Below are 19,620 nucleotides of genomic sequence, written 5' to 3' on the forward strand. Positions count from 1 at the left end.
TTGCAACAGAATGTATACAATGCAACAATATAGCTAACAGTAATTATAGAAATTAAAAGAGGGGCATCTAAACATTTCTGGGAGAAAGGAGGTGAGGAAAAAGCTGATTCTTAGAAGGCAAGTAGAGATGATCGTGTTTACAAATGATGGAAAGGAAATCCAAGAAGAATTGCTGTTACCAAAGTCAGAGGCATCAAAGACTGTAATGTATCTTTTGGAAACTACCATTTTTTTTTTTTTTTTTGGTACTGAAGAACTATAAATTTTACAGGAGAAAATGGTAATAAGAAGATTTTGGATATGGCTACAATTATGATCTTAAAAGGCATGGTTCTTCTAGGAAATTTAAACTATCCTCTATGAAATAAGGAGATTTTAAAGGACTACAGATGCTTGGTCACTCTGCCAGAAGTTGGAGAATATAAATTTCAGGAAGAAGAAACTAGATTCATGAGAAATAATTAATGATTATTATACTGAAGGCAAGAGATAGTGGTGTCTAAACTAGGGCACAGAGGGCAGAAGGAGCTTTTCAAGAGTCTCTGTGTGCGCGTGCGCTCGCGCACGAACGGGCGTGGAAAAGACGTAATGGAGTATCTTCCTAGGTGGAGATACATATACATGTATATAAATTTAGGTGAAGTTCACATAACATACAATTAGCTATTTTAAAGGGTACAATTTAGTTGTATTTAATATAGTCACAATATCAATCACCTGTTCTAAATTTTATGCTATAAAAATACCTTCTAAAAAAAAAACCTTCTATAATTTAGTAATCATTTCTCATTCTCCCCTTCCCCTATCCCTTGATAACCTATAATCCGCTTTCTCTTTCTATAGATTTGCCTATTCTAAATATATCATGTCAGAAATCATACAATATGTGACTTTTTTTGGTCTGGCTTCTCTGACTTAGCATAATACTTTCAAGTACACATCCCACAGTTTGTTCCTTTTTATGGCTAAACCATCATACGCATCCCACAGTTTGTTCCTTTTTATGGCTGAATAGTAGTTCATTATATGTATGTACCAAAATGTTTTTATCCACTTATCCACTGATGGACATAGAGGTTGTTTTGACTTTTCATTATTACAAATAATGTTGCTATAAATACTTGTATACAAATTTTTGTGTGGACGTATGTTTGAATTTCTCTTGGATATATACCTAGGAATGGAATTGTTGAGTCATATGGTAATTCCATGTTTAATTCTTTGAAGAACCACTAAAATTAAATGTCTTCTACAGTGCCTTCACCCTTTATATCCCCACTAGCAATGTGCAGGGGGTTCAAAGTTCACATCCTCACCAAGACTCATTTTTCATTTGTTTTAATTAAAGCCATCATAGTGGGTGTGGAGTGACATCCCATTGTGGTTTTGATTTGCATTTTTAATGACCAACGATGTTGAACATCTTTCATATTCTGGTTTGCCACTTTTAATATATATTTAATATTTATATGATCTATAAGTATATATTATATTTTTGGAGGACATGTCTATTTAGGACTTTTCCCCATTTTTTAATTGGGTTGTCTTTTTTATTAGATTATAAGTGTTCTTAATGTCTTCTGGAAGTTAAATTGTTATGAGTTATGATTTGTAGATATTTTTGGCAATTATTTAGGTTGTCTCTCCACATTCTTGATAGTGTTCATTGAGGTCCAAATACTTTTAATTTGAATGAAGTCCTATTTATCTAGTTTTGTTGCTGCTTATGTGTTTAGTATCAAAACAAAGAATACATTTCCAAATCTGAAGTCATGAATAATGGCCTTTATGTTTCCTTCTAACAGCTTCATGGTTTTAGCTCTTTTAAGTCATCTATCAATTTAATGTTAATTTCTGTATATGGAGTGAAACTGGGTTAATTTCTGGGTTCTCAATTCTATGAGATCAGTCCACACGTCTCTCTTTATGCCAGTATTATACCGTTTTAATTAGCAGTAGCCTCAGAGTAAGTTTTGAAATTGGTAAGTATGAATCTTTGTGCTTTGGTTTCATTTTTCAATATTGTTTTGAATACTTAGGGTCTCTTGCAATTCCATTTGATTTTGAAGATAAACTTTTCTATTGTTGCAAAAGAGGTCAATGGAATTTTGATAGACATTGCCTTGAATTCATAGATCTCTTTGGCGAAAATATTGTCATTTTAGTATTAAATCTTTCAATGTGTGAATACGGTATGGGATGTCTTTCCATTTATTTAGGTTTTCTTTAATTTCTCCAGTTTTGTAGTTTTAAGCATACAAATATTTCATCTACTTGATTAAATTTATCCCTAAGCATTTTATTCTTTTGAATATTATCATAAGTGAAAATGTTTTCTTAATCTCATTTTTGGATCGTTCATTGCACAGAGAAACAAAGCCAATTTTTATGTGAAAAGAGCTTTTTAAGATATATATTTTTTAAAAAGATATATATTTAGAGCACCTATTAGTTGGCAACCTGGGATTAAGTTTTAAAGAATATTTCTAGCTTTCTGTAAATATCTTCTCCCATTACATAGGTTGCCTATTAGTTTTATTGATTTTTTTCACTGTGCAGAAGTTTTTTATCTTATGAAGTCCCAATTTTTGCAAATGACCTATGTAATAAAGGGTTAGTATCCAAAAATCTATAAAGAACTTATTAAACTCAACACCCCCAAAAACAAATAATCCAACTAAGAAATGGGCAGAAAACATGAATAGACATGTTTCCAAATAAGACAATCAGATGGCTGACAGACACGTGAAAAGATGCTCAATGCCGCTCCTCATTAGGGAGGTATAAATCAAAACCACAATGAGATGCCACCTCACTCCTGTCAGAATGGCTAAAATTAACAACACAGGAAGCAACAGATGTAGGTGAGGACGTGGAGAAAGGGAAAACTTTTTGCACTGTTGGTGGGAATGCAAACTTGTGCAGCCATTCTGGAAAATAGGAAGGCTCCTCAAAATGTTAAAAAGAGAACTAGCCTATAATCCAGGAATTACACTAATAAGTATTTACCTAAAATATACAAAAATACTGATTTGAAGGGGCACATGCACCCTGATGTTTACGCAGCATCATCCACAACAGCCAAATTGTAGAAAGAGCCCAAACGTCCAACAACTGAGGTGTAGATAAAGAGGAAGTGGTAGGTGTATATACACATCTACCTACTACACACACACACACACACACACACACACACACCCCACAATGGAAGCCATCAGAAAGAATGAAATCTTTTTGAGAATGAAAAGAATGAAATCTTGTCATTTGCAACTGACATGCATTGACGCAGAGTACATTATGCTACGCAAAATAAGTGAGTCAGAGAAAAGCAAATATCATATGATTTTTGTGATGTATGAAATTCCACTTACATGTGGAATTTAAGAAACAACACATAAACATGGAGGAAGGGAGAAAAAAGAGAGGGAAGCAAACCACAGAGAGCAAAGTGAGGGCTGAGGGAGGGAGGTGGGAGGGGACGGGCTCAACGTGTGGCGGGTGTTAAGGAGGCACTTGTGATGATGAGCCCTGGGCGTTATATGTAAGTGGTGAATCACTAAACTCTACTCCTGAAACCAATACTACACTCTATGTTCACTAACTTGAATTTAAATAATATCTTAAATAAAATGAAATTGCTACAGCGCAATAGGTCTAACAAGTCAGAGGCAGTTTTAAGCCCGAAGAGGTAAATAAATATTTCTAGCCTTAAGGGAGAGCACAAGGCCGGTGAGGGGTCCCTCCGGAACACACAGCGTTTGGTCCAGAGCAGGCGCCTTGCACCTGGCCTGGCGTCGGGACAGGCTCGGCTGCAACGGGATTCTTAGGGGGACAGAAGTGGAGGAATTTATGAGCATTGAGGTTTGCTTCATAGGTGGTGCGAGCCAACCTCCTCCTGGACAAGTCTAAGAGGACAGACTGACTGCTCCAGAGACCCCGGGAACTTCTCAAACCAGGACTCTCCTGCCAGCCCCGGTAGAACCTCCAGACGCCGAAATTCTGCGGAATTCGGCTTCTGGGAAATGCGGTCCTGGCTGCGGCGCTTAGGGCCTGATGGCACCGTCCTCCGAGCGGCGCTGGACGCCCAGCAACCCAAGCCCGCCCTTCAGCTGACCTTCCGCGCGCCCTTCCCTCACTTCGTTCACATCCCTGAAGTCAGACAGGACACCGGGGGGCTCGAGCTGTTGCATGGCTTTTTCTTTGTTTTGTTATTGATTGATTGATTGATTGATTGTAGGGGAGAAAATGATTTATCGAATGCGTCATATAAATGTTATTCTCACAATAGTGGAAACATTAACCCAATTCGTAGGTGAATCAAGGTCCGAAGTGGCAGGGCTAGTCAAAGAGAGGGCTTGAAGACAAACTCAGATACAACCAGTTCAAACTCTGTTGCTCTATGTGGCACATTTTACCTTCGCTTAACTCTGTCAATTGTTTTATCGCACAAATATAGGCCGTTGATCTCAGGTGGGTGTGAGTAGATGGTTCCACACAACCTAGAGGAGGGGAGGAGAGGCTCGATGTCCGCATGATCAGAAGATGTTAGAGCTTGAGAACTGAACTGAACCTGTCACCAAGGGAGTGCTTCATACTGTGTACAGCGCAGTGGCACTGAAATGTTTTATACGCAGGAAGGACACAATGGATTTGAATTGTTAAAAGTCACTCCAGTGGCAACTGGAAGAAACAGACCAGTTAGGAGGCTCTTGTTTGCAGGAGGTGGGAGAAGGGGGTTGGCGTGAGCTCAGCGGTGTCAGTGAAGGCTTCTGAGAGGCTGAGCCCACAGAGGCCATGAAGTTAGAAAGGGGAGAAGAGCATCAAGGATGGCGCGTGGGAACTTTACTTGGTTCATTCAGGGGACAAAGGTGTTCCCTTGACTGAAATACAGCAGAAAGAGAATTGTGTTCATATTTTGTCTAAAGCCCAGGATAAAAACACAGTTCGTTTCTTGGATTTAGACACACTGCGGCGCTGGGTCTGAATCCTGGCTTGAGCAATCTAGAAGCAAGCCAGGGCCTGCTTTAATGGCAGCGGAGAAGCAGGGCGGCCCCTGCGAGTGTCTCCGGAGTGTAAGGTCAGTGGGCGGGGGGTTATCGGAGAAGAGACGGGGGCCAGCGGGGAGAGAGAAGCACAGCGGGGCAGCCCTGGGACACCCGGCGGGAAAACCTACCAGGTGACGGTGGAGAGCACAGGCCTTGCGGGACTCCCGGGCCAGAGACCAACATTGCCCCCAGGAAGCTTTCTGGTGAAGGGTGCGCGTGCTGGTGAGCAGATCGAGTTCGGAGAGCGGGACTACTCCATCACACTCCTTTTTGCACTCGGAAAGCAGCCTGTAGCTGCTGCAGACCTCCAGCCAGAAGCAGCCTGACCTGGGAGAAGGGAAATCATGAACCGAAGTGCGGTGCTTTCAGAAAAAGTGGTAGGTATTGTCCAGATATTAACCTGCCCTGTTGATTTGACATAACAAATCAGAGGACTCTTACCTAAGCATTAGCAAAGTATGGACACCAGCAGTTTCAGCAAGGCAGACATTACTCTCACTGGGTAAAGTCAAAAGAAAAAGAGGGACAGAGACTCAAATTGAGCTTTGATCAAAACTTTGCTTAGTGCATCTTTAGCCTATCTGTCTGTTACTTCAGTGTGGCCCCTGGTTAGCTCTGCACTGTCACTCTTCAGGACGCTTCAGATGTATATGAGGCCCTCTTTGGGTTCCTTAAATACCCCAAACTCTTTCTTATAATGGAATATTCACATCTATTGTTACCTTGGCTAGGAACGCTCTTTCCTTGGTCTCCTGCACGGTTGGCGCCTTCTAAAAATTCAGTATTACGTTACAGCTTGGATCTTTGGGATGTATTTTCCTAGCTCCTTCCTGTCACATAGATCAATGGATAGATGAAGGAAAAGATGGAAAGAGAAAGAGAAAGGCTACTTAGAGCCTCATTCATTTTCATATAGCCTGTCACATTTGTAATTTCACGTTTGTCTCTGTTTGCTGTGTATCTTCTCTGGTGGACGGTACGATTCACAAGGCAGGAACTTTGTCCCTTTCACATACATTTTACACTTAGCACTAAACTTAGTACACATGGTCCCTCGTTAGATATTTGTGGGATGAGAGAATAAATATACTGGGTAGTATATTGAATCACTATAATATTTAAAAACAAATTCCAATAAAGACAGAAATTGAATAAATTATAACACATAAATATATGGCAATATTAGGAAGCCACTAAAAATCATGTTTCAAATATTTCCCATGGCTAAGGGAAATGTAACACATAACAATGAACAAAATGCTGAATATAATACTATATATGTATGCATATATATATATATACACACACACATACACACAGTAAAATCAAGTTTTTATATATTAAGCTGCTTTTTACTGAGTAATGCTGAGAAGGATGTACCACAGGGTATATTGAAAACCACTGTTTTAATTTAGATAAATACGAAATTGAGATAATGAAATGTTTTGTTATAACAGAGCTTTGATCTTTGATCAAAACTTTGTTATAAAACCATGGTTTATAGAGATTAAATAATAATCCTAACATCATATTGTTAGAAAATAGCCATGTTGAAAACATGAATCCAGTTATGGCTTAAAAGTTCATGTTTTTTACCAGTACACTGCAAGATTACGTGTTAGCAATGAATATCTCTGACTGGAAAGAGGTTTTTTTTTAACACGTTTCCTCAATTTTCCTTAATGGTTAAATATTACATTTTACTTCAGAAGGAAATAAGTGTTCTTTAAAAAAAAGAAAAGAAGGAACCTAAATTTTGCTTTTAAAGATAAGGACACTATTAGTGTCAAGATTTTTTTTTCCTCTTTGTGATGTTTGAACCTTCTAAAGTCTGTTAGTGTTAACACTTGCATTAGCTAGCTTAATTGTCCTACTTAATCATTTCAACACCAATTTTAAAAGACTAGGTCTTTTTTTGGAATTACTTTCAAAGTTAGCTTCATTTTATTTTTATTTCTTTTTATTTCAAAAGTGTTTTGATGTAGAAGACTATTAGGAAGTTTTATAACATGAAGCATAAGTGTTTATCCAAACCATTAAGAATTAGTAAATGTTTAGTTTTCCATGTATTTGAAATATTCACCTTAAATGTCCAAGTTCGTACATTTAAATTTTTATAAGTGTATGTAGCAAAAGACTGTAGATGGATGTTAATACCAGTATGTAGTTTTGCTTGGTGCAATGTTATTTGGTAACAATATTAAAGTTGCTTTCTGTATATTTTACATTAGAGAAAATGAATGGATACACGAAAGATACTGATATCTGTATCTACATTTGCCTCTATTGCTCTATCTATGTGTCTACCTATCTACATAAGTGCAAATTCAGAATGAGGGAGAGAGAATTTTAGAAAGAAATATGTGTGTCTGTGTGCATCCCTCCAAATATTATATATATATTTTTATAAAATATATATTTTATTTTACATAGTCATATATTTTTCATATTATATATCTACCCATCAAATATTTATGTGTATATATCTTATATATTTCATATATGCTTATATCATGTTTTATATTTTACAATGCAGAGCTGATTCTCATCATTGATAGACTCCCGACTTGCCAACTGGCCTACTTGCTAAACATACTTGCAGCCCCCAAATCAAGAATCACACTGCTTCCATAGTCATTTGAGGACATGCAGAGTAGTAAAAAATTGGAGTTGTCTGAGGCTTACATTCCCAGCTGAAGTCAAACAAGAGGACACAGTCTTCTAGTTTTAGTTCTCATACCATACACGTGTTCTTTTCATCGTGGAGTTAGTGCCATGTTTTTTTTTCCACATTCGTGTGCTTTTTCTTGATGATTTTGCACTTAAAATGGCTCCCGGGGTGCCTGGGTGGCTCAGCTGGTTAAAGCCTCTGCCTTCGGCTCAGGTCATGATCCCAGGGTCCTGGAATCAAGCCCTGCATTGGGCTCTCTGCTCAGTGGGGAGTCTGCTTCCCCCCTCTATCTGCCTGCCTCTCTGCCTACTTGTGATCTCTGTCTGTCAAATAAATAAATAAAATATTTTTAAAAAATAAAATGGCCCCCACATGCCAACTAGTGTGCCTAGAAACGACAAGGCTGCAATGTGCATTATGGAGAAAATACATGTGTTAGATAAGCTTTGTTCAGATACAGGTTATAGTGCTGCTGGCTATGGGCTCGATGTTAATAAGTCAACGCTAGTGTACATTCAGAAAAAGGAAGAGGAAATTTGTCAATCTGTATGTGAGATTAATCTGGAAAGTGCTAGGGTAGTGTCTGTACTAAGTGATGAAGCTATGGGAAAAAACAGAAAAGCAGCTAAAACTGTAGATTCATGAGATGACAACAATAAGATAACTCCCTGAGTAGAACTGTTGTAAGGTTGAAAGCCAAAGAAAGTTCCAGTCATGTTACCCAGGATCAAGAAAATGTTAACCCCTTCTTGGTAGTATTTTATTATAAACAAAGAAACATAATATTAACTATTTGTAAGAAATATGTAGTAAATAAAGTAGAAGCACACATTAAACAAATTTATGTATTGATTGGTTGACGAAAAAGTTATAACCAGAGGCTTGTAGGAACTTAACATTCTATTTCTTCCAAGAACAATGACTTAATAGTCACTAAATCAGGGTTTGTGGCCCCTTTATAGAATTTAACTGCTGTAAATAATGATAACTGACTCTGTTTCTCTTTGTGAGATATATATATATATACATATATATCTTTTATCTTCATGATATATTTAATTTCATCTCTTTCCATAGATAATATTTAGAAACAAGGAAATATCAGCTGTACTGAACACATCTAGCAGCAAGGTCTTTCTTTCTAAAAACCATTCACAACTAAAGTAACCAGAGCTCACAGATGATTAGAGAGTTCAGGTGAGAAAAGTACAAGATGAACCTGGTGCATTTTGTTGCACCAGGAAATTAGTAAATGCTTAAAGAATCAAGAGATAATGTGAAATGGACACTGAAGGCAAATAAAGTGGCATGCACTAGCCAAATTTTGGGCAGTATGAGCATTAAAATAAATAATACTACTGGATTACAGCTCATTGAATAAAACAAAGATCCATTTTTAATAATGTTGTAAGTAGGGAAGAAAACAACATCCTTCCTTAGGACACAACATAGAAGGATTAATGAACTATAAAAAGAAAGTAAGATGTTAAAGTTAGTAAGTACAAGTTTGATAAGTAACAGAATATATGCAATAGTCTCAAAGTATCTCCCAAGAAAATATTTACTATTGAAAAAGGAAACAATAACTTTACAATGGTGAAAACTGGAGGATACTTAGACCATCTGAACGATCTACTCTAACATCATCACTGTTGGAACAAACCTACATCACACCCCTCCTGAGAAGATTCACTGAGGACACTAGCCCTTCAGTGACATTCTTGCCAAAAATACATGACCTACTTCTATCTTGAAGAAACAGCAGAATAACCCAAAACTGTTCTATAAAATACATGACCTGTTCTCCTCAAAAAAGTCATTTAAAGAAATACAAGGAAAGGTTGAGAGATTGTTTCTTACCAGGGAAGACTAAAGAGTTATAACAACTCAATGAACGTGGGATTCTGGTTTGTATATTGAGCTAAAAAACTTCATGGAATTCACATATGGATTTCGGGTTAGATCATAGTGCTATATCATTGTGAAATTATCTGATTTTGGTAGCTATACTGTAGATAGACAAAAGAATGCTATTTTACTTAGGAAGTATAAATCAAAAATTTTAACAGTAAAGGGACATAGTATTTCCACATCTCTCTAAACCGTTTATAAAATATATGTTTTATACGTATGTGCAATATATGCATCTATACACTATGTACGTATATACAAATATGTGTATGTGTGTGTACAAAATACTAAAGCAAATGAGACAAAATTTAAACAGTTCATGATTCTGGATAAAGAGTCTATGGGATTCCTTATGCTATTGAAAATTTTTCTCTAAGTTTGAAACTACCTGGGGCACCTGGGTGGCTCTGTGGGTTGAGCGCCTGACTCAGGGGTGATCTCCTGGGTCACGCACTCAGAGGGTGGTCTGCTTGAAGAGCCTGTCCCTTTCACCCTCTCCCCACTTTTGTGCACATCATCTTTCTCTCTCTCTCTCTCTCTAATAAATAAATAAATCTTTTTAAAAATTAAAATAAAATTTCATCAAAAAGAGAGTTGCCTGGGTGGCTCAGTTGGATGAGCAAACGACTCCTGATCTCGACTCAGGTTGTGATCTTAGGGTCATGGGGTCAAGCCCTGTGTCAGGCTCCATACTTAACAGGGAGTCTGCCTGATGATTCTCTCTCCCTCTACCCCCTCCCGTCCCCCCAACTCATGCATGAGTTCTCTTTCTCTCTCTCTCAAATAAATAAATCTTTAAAAATTATATCAAAAAGATATAATTTACAAAATACATAAAATATGGATTTTTATAAATGACATCACATGATAATATTTCAAAAGTTCTCCTTTTTAAAGAAAACAGTTTAAATACACCACACAGGCTGAGCAATTTTTTGAAAGATCTTGTTATAATGATGATTTTTTTTCAGAAATACTTACCAAAAAATAAAAATACCTCTGCTTCTTTCCTCTTTAGAATCTAGTCAAAATGGATGGAAATTTAAATAAATAAAATCCAGCACTTGCTGGTATGAATGACATTTAATTTGTAATTCTTTATAAATATTTTAAAAGGCTCTAGTTTATTGCTAACAAAAATTATTATTAACAATGAACTTTCCTAAAAAAATAATCTGAAATGCCCATTTAAAATTCATTTGTTACAACTCACGTCATGTTACTATTTAACACTGTTTAATCCTTGGGCTTTGCATGTGCTTCTTAGTAAAAAGTATCACATACCTGTCTCTAAGTTTAGCCATGTAACATTTACAAAGGTAAAATATATATTTAGGGAGACAGTTGGTAATTTTAAACTTGGTGAAAAACTGGTTAACTATTTAAAAGTGACAAGAAAATTAAAGGTATGTAATAACTACCATTTCTTTAAAGGCAGCTCGTTATTTTAGGGTTATTTATGAAATATGTGTTAAGAACATTGTCTCTGAAGCCAGATTACCACAGAATACTCTTATGTAGATGTTTACAAATTGTGTGATACTTGGCATACTTTGTTAACCTGTTAAGATGTTAGTTTTCTCAGGATGCCTGGGTGGCTCAGTGGGTTAAGCCTCTGCCTTCAGCTGAGGTCATGATCCCAGGATCGAACCCGGCATCAGGCTCTCTGCCCACCAAGGAGCCTGCTTCCCCGCCCCACCCCACCGCCTGCCTCTCTGCCTACTTGTGATCTCTCTCCCTGTCAAATAAATAAGTAAAATCTTAAAAAAAAAAAAAAAAAAAAAAAAAACACTTAGTTTTCTCATCAGCAAGCTATGAATTATACTGATATCCACTTCATAAGATGGTTGTGAGGAATACATATATTAATATTTGAGCTATTACATATGAAACATATTAGCGTAGTTAACAAGTGCTAGCAATCATTATTTTCAAAAGTAAAAAAATATATATCTTTCAGTTTATCAAGATAAAAACAAAATCATGTTACACTGAAAATGTTTCCCTGGATCTGTATCTACCTGAGCATAATTGGAAAACAGAGTTCATCAAAATAACACAAAATAAATGAATAATTGTCACCCATTGTTATTTCTAGTATGCAATTTCCATTATATTTCACATAATTGTCACCTATTCTTATATCTAATTCACACTTTTCATTATTCTCCATGTTTTTTTTTCTTTTGTCCTTCAACCAGTTCTTTGTCTGTCTATTAAATACGTTCCATTTTCACTCTCTTTGTTCATATTCTTCGTCATTTCTTTTTTCTTCTCATCCAACGAGTATCTTTTCCATTTGCTCTCTGAAAATATTTTCCCTGCCTTGGCTGTCACTTGGCCTACCTTCTGTCAGAGTCTGGTTTCTTCCGTGTTTTGCAGAATGTCTCTCAGAGACGAAAGATCTTTAGAGGTACATGAGGCAGTGCCAATTTCGTAGGACTTCATTTCTTAGAGTTTGCTCTAAATATTCTTAAGATTATACTCAAACAGTTTTCACAACTACTACTTTCCAGCGAGAGTGAAGGCAAAGAGCAGAGGGTTACAGGCCTGGGTCCTGACGTGGCCTGTCGCACACACGCTCCGTGGCAGTTGGCTGGAGAGGGTCTCTGCCAGCCCTTCCAGGTGGCGCTTACAAGGACTATGCAAGCAACTTACTCGTCCGTCCATGTCGCCTGCTGCTTCTTACCAAGGTAAAAATTCCTTGTGAGTGCTATGTGTATTTATAACACATCTTTTAGAAGATACATATTTGAGGAAATAAATGCATATTTGCAACTTCTATGAACCCAGTGATGATATTAACAGTAATGCTAAAAATCATAAAAACATTTTTCTCTTCAGAATGCCTGGCTGAAGATTTTACTCAAATTCTCAGGAAAAAAGGTATCTGTCATTGCATTGCTCCAGGCACGATTTTTAAAAAGAAAATATTAAAAGGAAAAAAAATCAGATTTGTAAATATCTTTGCATGTATACTTACTATCAATTCACAACAAATTACTTACTAATTATTTTCAATATTAGTGAAAGTAATCTAAAAACTCATGTTTACTATCTTCATTAGATTATATATTCATATTTTTTTAAATAAACATGACATGAGTCACATGAGTTTTTCCATATTGGTAGAAATGATTTCAAGTATCTTGAATATTCGCTTAAGGAATAAGCTACTTAGATTTCTGAATGATATATTCACTCTCCATGAGTCCATTTTATTTTTCTTTGTTTAATAAGGTTTGGGATAATTTGATTATAATTGACAATGCATTAAAGTTATTATGAGATAGTTACCTAACATATTTTCTTGGAAACATCTGCAATAATTCTCTGAACTCCATTCCGTGGTAATCGTTTATTGCTAAATTCATCTCCTATGTTTTTCATGTTTAAATCCTGATTCAGGTTTTAGCTTGTGAAGTTTTAGCTTGTGAAGTTTTAGCAAACAGGGATCTAACATGTTAGAAATGCCAAAATTTATGAAACATATAGTAGGAAAACTTGATATTCTGGCCTCCACAGTCCTTCCTTTGCTATTTCTTATAGCTTTCTATCTTTGAACCATGAAACAGCATTCTTACAAAATAAATTTTGTTGAAAAATACACTTTTATTTATTGTTTCATAAAAATCTAGAATCAAGAAAAAGACAATTTTCTTCCTTTCCCGATCCACTTTTTGTTCTTTTTGGTTGAGGAAAAAAAAAAATAGGAAAAGGGGCTTTTATTTTGATAGATATTTTAAAATTTTGGATTTCAAATAAAATTAGTAATAATAATAATAAAGGAAATTTCAGTTGCAAGAAGGCAATGTGCAAATGTCTATTCATCAGGGAAATTCTATTGTCAAGCACTTTATATTTAAATTTGTTTTAAAAGCATGCCTACAATTTAAAGTCAATGCTTTCCTCAGTGGCCTTTTCACATTGTCTTGATTTCTGCCCATTGATTTAGATTTGTTTCAGTTGTACTTTTGATATTGAAATCTTCTCCTTTAATTTTTGCTTTCTTTTTTTTTCTTTTTTTTTAATTTAATTCTTCCAAAGAACTAACTGTCAGAATCTGTGGTACCAGGAGAGCAAAAGGAGACTCATATTAGTTGAAGTACTTCTGTATTCCAGAATAATAATCTCCATCGGTTCATCTACATCTATCTCATCAGGGATTCCCTTCCAGGTACCACCCCCCCCAGCCCCGGCAAAGATCTTATTCATTTATTTGAGAGAGAGACTGAGTGAGAGAGAGCGCATGAGTTGGGCAGGGGGAGGAAAAAGCAGACTCCCCACTGAGCCCCCACTGAGCAGGGAGCCTGCATGGGGCTCCATCCCAGGACCCTGGGTCATGACTTGAGCTGAAGGCAGATGCTTAACCAACTGAGCCACCCAGGTGCCCGTGCACACCACCCCACTCCCCCGCCCAAGGTATTTTAACTTCAGTTTGAATACACTTATTTGATCACTGCACCATATTTCTTTGTTGTCAGATGTAAAAGAATCTTTTTTAGAACTCGTAATAACTCTTTGTAGGTTTTTGTGTGCAGAAGACTGCTATAAAGAACTGTAAGCATGAATTGTGAATTGTGAATATCTACTCCAGAGTCCTACTTAACTTATGATCCGAGCTTGATGATTTCCAGGAGTTTTTCAATGTAAGTTTTTAATATGCATTTTTCATTATTTATATTCCTGTTTTAGTATATACATATGTATTCCTATGTATTCCTACATATTCCCATATATATATGGATTATATATATGGAGAGAGACAGAAAGAGATTTTAGAGGTTTTAGAGAAGAGTTTATAAATAACTCGGATAACATGATACTGTGTGGGTCTCAAAGACGTTGGGAGTACAACGAAAGAATAACATTACTCTGTAGGAAAAACTAAAAAAATATGTATACCACTGATACTTTGGTACTGTGGCTCCTACAAAAGTAATTTCTTCTGAAACTAATTTTTTTTCTTTCAAATCTCTGTCAAGCCTTCTAAATAAACCTAATCATGAAAGTTGTAATCACCTGGAAATGGAGATCACAACCATTTTCAAATCACATGAAACAAAATAAGTGGGGATGGTACTTAATATGCCTGTTAGACACGTAGATAATGTAGGTAATGCATGCAGCAGGAAGCAGTGTCCCCTTCTGCTTGTCAGGTCCTTGTCGTTTATCTCTTACACTCTTTTCCAGCACATGCAACTAACAGAGGCTCAAGAGCTCAGTGTCACCCAATTTCATTATAAACGGGATTCATAATGTTGGCAATTTACGGCAAGTCCCACGTTTTTGTATGAATATGTGAATTTATTTAGAAGATGAATCACAGTGACCATCCACTCAGAGATCTTCAAAGGGAAAAATGCTTTCCCGATCTTTTTTACTTAAGCCCACAGGATTTTCCTCTGCCATTAGCAAACTGAACTGAAGAAGCTGTTTAACAGTGATTTTTAAAAGTATTACTCCTCTTAATGATGCTTCAACAACTTAAAGGATATACAAGAGAAATTGCACTGCTGTATTTTCTTTGTAATAAAATAATCTTCATTCTTCCATTCTATATTTAAAGCAAATCGTTTGACACTTCTTTTATCTGATTCTAGTGATTTCATGGATTTTATTGGATGTTAAATCCTATATACTTTTGTTAGCTTGTATTTACTCACCAATATGTGAAACATACAAAGAGACTTTTCAGTACTATATGTCAATAAACAGAATGTGGCCTCCATTGTTCATATGACATTTTTAAAATAGCCATCTTCTGACATATACATGTGTTTGATCATTAAGTGTTCTGCAACACAATTATTCACAAAGACAAAGTATTTTTGAACCATGGTCATACACAATGGAGCCAGGCCACACTCAAATAGTTACAAATTGACTTGTAAAGGAAGTAAATTAAGACACGATAGAGCTAATAAGCAGAAAAAGGCCAATCCTGCATTTCTTTTTTCAGCATTGTTTTAACAAGTACAGGAGGATAACATGACTTCTTTGTTGCTAGCTTTGCTAGCTACATACCTAGAACTATTTCTTCAAACATGTTCCAGAAGCTCTAAACACAAAAACAAAAACTGAGCAGAAAATTGAAATCTGGGGCAGTAAAGTATTAAAGAAAAAAGTAATATGTATGTTTTTGACAGAAGAAATAAATTTCTGTTGTTTCTAATAAAGGAGTGTTCTAGGGGCACGTGGGTGGCTCAGTCTGTTCAGTGTGTCTGCCCTCGGCTCAGGTCATGATCCCCTGGGATCGAGCCCAGGGAACCTGCTTGCCCCTCCCCCTGCTGCTCCCCTGCTTGTACCCCTTCTTTCTCTGTCAAATAAATGTATCTCTGAGAAAAAAAAAAAAGTAAAGGGGTGTTCTCAGAAGGAAAAATGACTGAATTTTAAATGAAGTCACTTATTCAGAGGTTGTAAGATAGTAACTGCTTTCCGGACCTACAGCTCCAGGGTGCAACTCTGTAGACATGGAGGTTTCACAGTAGGGGAGTATAAATTCAGTAGCTACTATATTTTTATTGTTATTGTTATTATCGTTATTTTAACTTCAGAGGGCTGTGGGGCTAAATCAACATTTAGATTTCTGTGTGATTTCTGAATGAATCAAATTTAACTTTATCAGTTAACTGTGCTAACGTGTTTTGGCATCCTTTCTTTTCCCAGTTTATTCCATTCTCAGTTACATTAAATAGTATTTACATGGAAATTAAATATTCGTTAGTATCTCCCAGCATGTGGATTAAAAAGAAGTCAATTTATTGGTTAAAACTGAAGTCTTGGCTGTAGAACTCATCTGAGTGTTCTTGGAAGTTTTTACTGCCTTGGATGTTTCCACAGGAGCCCCGTCCCCAACAGGAACCCTTTTAAGACTTCAAAGTCAGATTTGTATGCCTCTATACAACGTCTGCTCTTGGAGCTTCTGTACTGTGTCTGTACTTGAGTTTGTTCTGCCACCCCCTTTTTTTAAGATTTTATTTATTTATTTGACAGAGAGAGAGAGCACAAATAGGGGGAGCAGCAGACCGAGGAAGAAGCAGCTCCCCACAGAGCAGAGAGCCCAACTTGGGGCTCTATCCCAGGACCCTGGGATCACTACCTGAGCAGCAGGCAGACGCTTAGTGAATGAGCCACCCAGGTGTCCCTGTTTGTTCTGCTTTAATCCAAACTTGACCCAACAACCATCTGCCCCAGCCACTTGACCTGCCATATTATGAAAATTTTTTGCTACTTAAAAGAAAATATGTTAAAACAGCAAGTTGTATATAGGCGTATGCTTGTTTTTTTATATTCTCAACTATGTTTCCACTTCCCAAATTTTACATAATGAATGTATTTTATTGTCTATCAGAAAAAATGTTTTAAATATATGCTAATTGAGAAGTTGATTTGTGTCCTATTTATAAGAGACTTTTAATTTAGGGGCATTTATTTTAAACTTACAAGTGCCTGAATAATAATTACTTTAAAATTTTATTGTGATATTATAAAATCAAAAGAACAAAGAAGCTTCATAAATAGTTTAGAATTCACCAATTCTATAGAAAACTCTATTATATTACTTTAAACTTTTAAATTAGTTAAATATTTACAGAATATTTACTAGTGAATATGTATCCTTGAAGACTAATCCAGAATAAAATTAGAAATTAATGGGAATATAGAAAAGATATAGCACAAAATAAGATTTATGACCTCAACTAAAATCCAAAAAATATTTTGAGAATATTTGAGCTTTATTAATTTAGAAATTCAGAACTCAAATCACAAAGATATGTGTGCAAAGATAATTTCAGAACTAGCCATAAACTTTTTAAATGGAACTCTTTTAGAAAGTTTTAAATCCATCAGTTATTTCTAAGGCTTTGCATAAATTTTCAATAGAGGCATTCTTAACTAGAACAAGAATTCTGAGCTCTAGCTACCGGTTCTTGGCCCATTTAATAGAAGTGAAACTTGGTTTGTAGCAGAAATAAATTTGATGCCGGCAATGAGACAGACTCCCTTCTGGTGTGGTAGTAATAGCGCATATCCCCGAGATAACTTTCACTCCCCGCGTTCTGCCAATGTCTGAGCAGTTGCTTGTGGACAGTATTAACAGATATTAGGTATAAAAAGTTAAATGAAGTAAAAGTAACAATTTCTACCTCCTTAATATTTCCCCAGCTCATCTTCTCTTCTAGTTCCCAAATTTTATTTCTGTCCATCATTTCTATTCTCAGTGTAAGATCTTCCTAAAATGTTCTCCTATATTTTCTCTTTCTAATCCTCTGTCATTTTTTCTTTACACTAGTTCCAATATTTTTCAAAAAATAAAACATGATGACTAATGAATAGATAAAGAAAATGTGGTGTATATATACAATGGAATATTAACCATCAAAAGAATGAAATCTTGCCATTTGCAATGACATAGATAGAGCTAGAGTCTATTTTGCTAAGTGAAATAAGTCAGACAAAGACAAATACCATAGGATTTAGCTTATATGTGGAATTTAAGAAACAAAACAGGCGAATATGAGAGAAGGAAAAAAAAGAGAGAGGAGCAAACCATAAGAACTCTTAATAGAGAAGAAACTTAAGATTGATGGAGGGAGGTAGACAGGGGATGGGCTATATGGTTAAGTATTAAGGAGGGCACTTGTGTTCACCAAGAGTATTACATGTAAGTGATGAATCACTACATTCTAGTCCTGAAACCAGTATTATACTAAATATTAACCATCTAGAGTTTAAATAAAAATTTGAAAAAATGTGATGTTATTAATCTCCTCTTTTTAATCTTTTAATAAATCAACAAAATATAGTTATATAAGTGAGTAGTTACAGTCAGGAAAAAACAAAACAAAACAAAACAAAAAACGACCTGTATGTGTCCCTTACCACATGACAACAGTAAAGAATCTGAAGAGAAAGTTCATGTCAGCTGAGTAGAAAGCATTTATTTCCTATGGATTTTAAAGAAAAAAAAAATGAATTAATTTTCCATAACTACCTTACTTAAAGTAGATCCTATATTATATACCAAAACATCCTATTCTATTATCTTCTATGTATGGATATCCATCCATACATAGAAATCTATGTCTTTTATCTCTGCATCTTTGATTTATAGAGAGATAGATATAGACAGATAGATATCTATACTTTTTATCTATCATCTTCTATCTATACTTTCCCATAGTATATTTAGATGGATAGAAATCAGTTATTATATGGCCTGCCTATTATCTTTTGTTCCCCGTTGTATTATTACACTCATTAAGGGCAGAAAATACATGTATATCTTTCATCCCACTGCTTAAAATACTATTTGGCATTATACATAATTCTTATTGAATAAATTGATGATTACTGAATGCTGTCTGTGCGGTAGAGGAGTGGCTAAGCTCACTGATACACTACTAAAGGGTATGAATTAGTATTTTTCTCCTGAAAATAATTTTGCCTATACGTCTACAGTGAATTAGAAATGTATATTCCAGGGGCATCTGGGTGGCTCAGTGGGTTAAGCCTCTGCCTTCGGCTCAGGTCATGGTCTCAGGGTCCTGGGATCGAGCCCCACATCGGGCTCTCTGCTCAGCAGAGAGCCTGCTTCCCTTCCTCTCTCTCTCTGCCTGCCTCTCTGCCCACTTGTGATCTCTGTCAAATAACTAATAAAATCTTAAAAAAAAAAAAAAGAAATGTATATTCCGTTTGGTTCAGTGATTACTACTTTAAGAGTCTATGCAAACTACTATAACTACTACTACTACTACTTCACAGACAAGACAGAACCACATATTTTTTTAAACTTATAACTCACTTCATTGGCAACCATATTTTCTTTTCCTCTTTCCTGTTATGATAAAAAAGTTATCTCTGTTCATTTCTAAGGCCAACCATTAAACTTGTATAATGTTGCCTTCTGCAACACACACGGTGAAGTTGTTCATTGTTCCATTGATTTATTGATTTTGCACAGCCTCTCTAAGTTCTCCTTCATTTAAG

At 35.9% G+C, this 19,620-nt stretch overlaps 1 long non-coding RNA gene across 3 annotated transcripts in view; it reads left to right on the plus strand.

The window, feature by feature from the left end:
- Positions 1-5,432: 5,432 nt before the first annotated feature.
- LOC125096098 (uncharacterized) overlaps positions 5,433-19,620 on the plus strand; it is a 36,254-nt gene continuing 22,066 nt past the window's right edge. The window contains exons 1-3 of one of the 3 annotated variants that reach the window (XR_007126062.1): positions 5,446-5,501; positions 14,112-14,276; positions 15,590-15,720. This is a non-coding gene — a long non-coding RNA (uncharacterized LOC125096098). Of the gene's footprint in view, positions 5,502-14,111; positions 14,277-15,589; positions 15,721-19,620 lie in introns of those variants that run through there. The other 2 variants (XR_007126063.1, XR_007126061.1) reach the window with 2 other exon arrangements.

This window comes from Lutra lutra, chromosome 3 (genome assembly GCF_902655055.1).
Source record: "Lutra lutra chromosome 3, mLutLut1.2, whole genome shotgun sequence".
NCBI lineage: Eukaryota > Metazoa > Chordata > Mammalia > Carnivora > Mustelidae > Lutra > Lutra lutra.